Source organism: Sylvia atricapilla, chromosome 16 (genome assembly GCF_009819655.1).
Source record: "Sylvia atricapilla isolate bSylAtr1 chromosome 16, bSylAtr1.pri, whole genome shotgun sequence".
Classification (NCBI taxonomy): Eukaryota; Metazoa; Chordata; class Aves; order Passeriformes; family Sylviidae; genus Sylvia; species Sylvia atricapilla.
Genome location: NC_089155.1, coordinates 4,958,209 through 4,964,968, shown reverse-complemented (window position 1 = coordinate 4,964,968; position 6,760 = coordinate 4,958,209).

The following is a 6,760-nucleotide window of genomic DNA, read 5'->3' as shown; positions in this document are numbered from 1 at the left end:
ATTGATTTTGCAGGACTAGCAGTAAAACAGCCTTCCCATATTTATGGAATTTTAGCCTAATCTCGCAGAAATCACCAGAAAGCCTTCCTCTTGAGGTCAATGAATTTTTGACCCAAAAAAATCTGATTCTCTTATTTGAACTGATATGAGTCCACTATGTGATGTATCAGTGTTTGTAGCACGAGATCAGAATGCACCACAGATAAATGGTAAACATGCTCATTTAATCCATAGCATGGACAAGGATTAATTAATTTCCCCCCCAAATAATTTATTCAAGCAAAACCCCCAGGGACTGCACTTGCTGGAGTTCCTAGAATAATCCCTTTCTGGCCTTAGAAATAAAACTTCAAATATTATTTATACACACTTAATGTCTCCACCCCTCCAATGCATTCTTCTTGAGTTTGCTGCACTACCAGATAGAGAGAGAAAGTGAATATTCTTTGGGAAGCTGCAGATGTCTTATGCAGGCTCTGAAAATTCTTGGTTATTCTGTTTAGAAACAACAACTTCCTCAGTGATCAGGTTTGGGATTTTTTCCTTAAATAGTCAAGATGAGACCACAGCTGGTGATAATACTGACAACAGACAAGCAACAGCCGTGTGATTTGTCACATAACTCAGAAGCAAGAGTCATGAAAACATCTAGTGATGGATATTTCTCCTCCTTTTCTCAGAAAAATACATTTTTTCTAAACAGAAATTTCCCCTCTTGTATCAATGAAAATCTGATTTTCCAGAGTTTAGGGGGAAACTCCAGCTTGACTTTGGGCATGAAGTAAATCATCCAGTATCACTCTTAAGAACTGATCACCTGTGAGGGGCCACGATCTCATCACTGGCTTGGAGAAAGGAGCAGTAGACATGAGGCAAAAGCACTCCTTGGATATGTTGTATAACTTTCTGTGTTCATAAGATGTGTCAGATACAGATCAACTCTCTTGGTTCAATATTTATCTTTTCATCTGCCCTGACCTGGGAACTGGGAGCACTCTGAGAAGTTAATTGAAAGCTTGCTTTGTTTCATTTTAGCTCTCAGGTCTAAAACTTTTCTTTCAGTAATGACACTGAGAACACTTCTGTCCTGTCTGCAATAGTTCAGAAACCTTTTCCAGCAACAGCTGGGAATTCATTATTGATCACCATTGTTTTATTCCAGGAATTCTCCACTGAGATGATTTTTGTTATTGAATGATGACAGGAACCCCCAGCCCAGGAAAGTGATTGTTTTTCTCATGTTTCTGCTGCCAGGATCTGCTCAATCATCACAAGCTCTACATGTGATTCCCATGCTTTCTGTCTGAGATCAAATGAATTTCTTTTTTGCATTTTATTCCATCCTTCATTACCCAAATATGGTACCAAGAAGGGTCCAAGAGGTCTGAGCAGGGATTTCAGAGAACTGCACTCAAACTCTGAGCTGTGTGAGTTTCTTTTGCAGGTTTTGGGGAATATTTGTGCTTAAACAGACACCTCTGGAAATTTTCAAAAATGATGATATTCTTTTGTTAACAATATAGTTCAGAAGATTATTTTTTGGAGCAGGGACTGTTTCCTGTAAGTTTGATATGCAGCATTTTTACAGCAGTGTCCATGTCAGCTGGCAGAATAAAAGATTTTACAGGGACTTACTAATTTAAAAAAATTAAATTGCAAATTGACATTGGTATTTTGACTGAAGCTTTAAAACCACAGAGTGGGTAACATGGAGGGATTTGACATGAAGAAATTGATAGAATATATGCAGAGAGGCATAATTAAATGTCTATTTTAGAACATTTGTAAAGGTGGGGATTCATGAAAGAACTGATAAATACTGCTTTCTCCGTAGATCCATGTTAATATTTCTTTGGAATACAATCTACTTAAATACCTCCATTCTATGTCTTATTAACACTGACCTCTACTTTACAACAGCTGTTCTCATAAGAGTTTTGTTTCAAAGGACAGACTAGAAAAAACAACAAAACGTTCAGGAACTGAGACAAGAGCCTGTCTTCCAAAGCAAGGAAGAGAAAACTCAGCCAAGAATGAAGTCTAGATAAAAACAGTTTCCAAAGAAGGGATGAATCCCCATATTTTTCATGGAGTAAAAGATCTTGCAGTGGTTATTTTAGACTGACCTTGGTGATAATGGTGATATCAAAGTAATTTTTAAATGTTTACTGGTGTATGCAACACCAGTTCTGATATCACACACATAAGTTCAAAATTCAGGGGTTAAATTGCCCCAACATCAGGACACATATTCCACAAGTTCAGAAAGAAACAAAAATAAACACATTAAAATGAGGAAACATCAATGCTTTGGTGCTGTGCTTCTTACTTTAGAGATTTTTATCCATTCCTGTTACATTCTTGAATTCTTCTCCACAAACCCAAGGACATCACGCTCAGTTTTTTGGGGGGTCCCAGCAGTGAGCCCTGAGAAATGTGCTGCTCGTGGTGGAACCTGGCAACACCTTTGGTTCATTCTCCACAGCAATACTGGGAGATTCAGAGTCATCACCCTTAGTGCTCTGTCTTTTACTTGATTCTTGTCTAAGGATTTAAAACTAATATATTCCATGAAAATGTTTTATTCATTTGAGTCCAGAAAATATTGAGATCTTTTTTTATCCTTAATTAATCTAAATCTTTACATGTCTTAATATAATGAAAAACTAAAAATAACAACTTAAACACTCTCACCCTGCTCCAGGCACTTTTTAAAATTCTTTTTCTTTTTTTTTTTTTAAGGGGGTTAATTTTAGACTTGGCATCTTTGCCCCATGAACTTCCCACATGTGGTTAAAGCTACAAGCCAGGTCCTGCCATCAGCCATATTTACCAGAAACAGCAGCAGAAATTTCCAGCAGAACAGTAAAGGGGCTGCAGTTCCTGTTGTTCTGCCAGTATATTTAATCTAAAAATATTATTCATCTTGCCAACCACTTTAATGCAATTGGGGAATGGTAGAGCTGGGAAGAAAAGCTCTTTGTTAGAAAATTTCAGCTCAGAAGTCACTCTGTTTTCTCCTATATTTTTCTGCTGCTCTTTTTTCCCCTTTCTTTCTGCATGGCCTCCTTTGCTGTTTACCCAATCTGCTTGGCAGACTTCTCCCAGTTGTATTAATTATCATTCAATAAAACACTAATCATTTAAGATGACTGTGCTTTACTTTTAAACGCAACTTTTTAAAACTCAGCACAAGGAGAGATGTAAAAAGTGATCCAAAGGAAGAGACAAAATCCTTCCTTATTTAACTACCTGGATTTACATCATGGGAGTAACCTGGAAACAGTTACAGGGATCATGGCACAAAGGCTGGGCTTTACTGAGCCAGCCACAGCCCTAATCTTTGGCTTTTCCTTGTTTTGTTGACTCTGCCATTTCTTTTCTTTGTAGTTTTCTGTTGCTGAAGCAGAAGCTGGAAGATGATCACAGAGGAAAGTGGAGACACTGAGGCCAAGTGTCCTTGAAGTAAGTTTGTGACTAATACACTAATGAGTTTATTTGGGGAAAATCCAAAACCAACTTGTCCTGCACCTGAGCATGAAGGGCCCCTGCTCAGGGAAGGGAACGAGTCTGGGGAAGGGTCTGGAGAACAAATCTGGTGAGGGGAGGCTGAGGGAGCTGGGGGAGCCCAGCTGGAGAAAAGGAGGCTGAGGAGGAGCCTCATTCTCTATAAACCCACCTGGAAGGAATTGTAACCAGGTAGGGCTCAGCCCCTTCTCCCAAGCATCAAGTGACAGAACAAGAGGAAACAGCCTCAAGTTGCACCAGGGGAGGTTTAATTCTGATATCAGGAAATTATTTCTTCACTGAAAGGATTGTCCAGCCTTGGCACAGGCTGTCCCAGGGCAGTGGTGGAGTCACCATCCCTGGAGGGGTTTAAAAGATGTGTGGATATGGCACTTGGGGACACAGCTTAGTGGTGGCCTTGGCAGTGCTGGGTTAAGGGTTGGAGGGTCGATCTTGGAGGGCTTTTCCAACCTAAACAAATTTATGATCCTGTGATCACAGTAGAGCAGAGGACTAGCAGCTTTCAAACCAGACCATTCCTTGAAGCAGAGAACAAATACAACCCAAACACTCACGGAGAATTTTTAATTAAAAATAATAAAAAAGAAGTTAAGATCACTCTGATGACCCTACAGCCTCTTTCATCCTGCAGAAGTTGCCTTTCCTGGGAGTTGCTGTGTGCCAGGCTGGATCCAGCCTGTGGGATGACCCAGGCACTGTCTCTGCTGTGACCTTGCTGGGAGGGGAGGGTGACAGTGAGCTGGGATGAACTGGGAGCAGTGCACCTGCACAGGTACAGACTCTCAGCCTCCCAATGTGAGGGGAAGGACTTTGGAGGATGCTCCTGTGGGTACTCCTGGTGTTCAGGTCAGCTAACTGGGCTTAAACTGAGCTACCTGACCTAATTCCAGCCTTCCTGGGCCTGACAGGAGCCTTCAAGAAAGATGGAGAAAAACTTTTTACAAGGACATGTAGTGACAGGACAAGGCAGACTGGCTTTAAATGGAAAGGGAGTAGTTTTTCATTATATATTAGGAAGAAACTCTTCTCTTTGAGGGTGATGAGGCCATGGCACAGGTTACCCAGAGAAGCTGTGGATGGAAAATTCCTTGTCCCTGGAAATTTCCAAGGCCTGGTTGAATGGGACTTGAAGCAACCTGGGACAGTGGAAGGTGTGGAACAAAATGATCCTTAAGGTCCTTTCCAACCCAAGCCATTCTGTGATTTTCTGATTCTCTGATTCATTCCAGGTGAGGGATGAATGCTAAGGCTTTGTGGTATGCCAGCAGTAGAAATAATCTGAAACTGCTGCCTTTTATTTGCTCTTTTACATAGATAGATGAGAATATACATAAATAAAGAAAAAGCAGAAGATACTGGATTATAAACTAAAGAAATGTACAAACCAGAATCAGAGGAAAGCTTTTATTGAGCGAGTTTTAACCTTGTACACACCTTCATTTATAATTATTATTTATGATGATTACTCATTAATTTATTTAGTGAGGTGAATGGATGTGTTATTCTGTTAAGGGTCAACAAAATCAACAATCACTTCCCCCTTTAAATCCAGAAGCGCAAAAGTGGCAGGATAAGAACAAGATCTAGCCCAACCTGATCCCATCATTACATCCTGAACATGGGGAGGTACAGAAGAGGCTCTCAAGAAAAATTCTGAAGAAAGAAACTATAGAATGCTGGGATATATATATAAGGGAAGCTGCAGGTGTGTGAGTGGGCTGAGGGTGTGCAGTCTGGCATGGGCAGAGCAGAAAAGGCAGGGGTGGGCAGGGCTGAGGCAGGCACTGGGAGGAGAAGGGCTGGTCTCTACCTCCCTGGTGAGTCAGGGCAATGCCCCAACCTTTTATCCAGTGGAAGGAAAGTATTGGATCAGACTGTACATTTAGCCACCCATAAACTAAACCAAACCAAAGCTCCCAGGGTAAAAAACCATCTTCCTACTGTGCTTTGTCCTTCTCCCAGAGATGTGTGAGCTTGTGAAAACGTGAGCTGTGGTCTTGACCTTCATATCTTGACCTTCGCTCCTGGAGCTGTGACATCTTACTCCATGGAGTAAACTTCTCTGAGCTTTTTACTCCTGGCGTAAGCATCTCTGAGCTTTTTCGCTCTGCAAAAGTGTAAAGCAAGAGAGCTGGAGATTGCAGCTTTTTATAATTGGGAGTAAAATGTTGAATACGAAGGCAAAAAAGGAAGTGACTATACCAGCACTAGCAATGATGGAGTATTCCTTTTCCAGATTTTGAAAGCATCCATTTGGATTTGGGGAAAGGAGGAGTGTGTGTGTGTGTGTGTGTGTGTGTGTGTGAGATGGTGCTGGGGTCAGGGGAGCACTGGAAAGAGATGAATTCCCTGACCCTCTTCTGTGGAATCTTAATAATGTGTTAAGTTATTGTGCAGCAGAGGAATGCAATTAGCACAGCAGCCAAATCCTCCTCCAGCAGGTCATTACTGCATTAGTAAATGGAGGCTGTTAAGGCACACAGCATCCCTAAACATACCAGAGGGGCTGCTGGCCCAACAGGACCCAGGATTGATGAGAAAACTCCCACTGCTCTCTCCCCTAGTCCATCCACTTTTCATTATTGCTTTTCTGATCAAGCATGCGACCACATCCTTCCCCATCCTCCCCCACACCCTGTTCCTGAGACGCATTCTCAGGAGGCCCCTGTGGAAAATCAAATCACAGCCCACCGAGAGGTGTCTGTGATGTATGCAAAAAGCAGCCCCCAGCTGGGAAGAACTCGGCAGTGGCCTCAGAAACCTTCCCCAGCCAGGGGAGTGGGCAGAGCTGTGCCCTGGGGAGGGCAGGAGCAGGGAAAGGCTGCTCTGAACCAGTGTCAGGCAAGGAGAGAGGTGATCCCATCCCAGCCTGAGGTGCTGCCCCATTCCCTGCTTTGGCCTCCTGTGCTAAAGGGAAATCCCTATCACACCTTGAGGTGCAGGCTGCTGAGGAAGAGGATTCTGCACTGAAATCTCAAGGCATGAATTTACCCTGGGGTGGTTTCCTAGGCCTGACCAGCTCCTAGGTTTGCACTGCCCCTGCAGTTCCCTGACTTAGCCTAAGCAGCTCCAGAGAAGCCTGGGAAACCCTGCAGATTATACAACAAATGGCATTATTTTTTCACATGTTTAAACTAGTTCTGAATATTTTGGAATGGTTCTGGTTAAAACAGAGACAAATTGGCACCTTTTTCCCATGAGAAAAGGTAACAGCCAGAAGTTAATCGTGAGG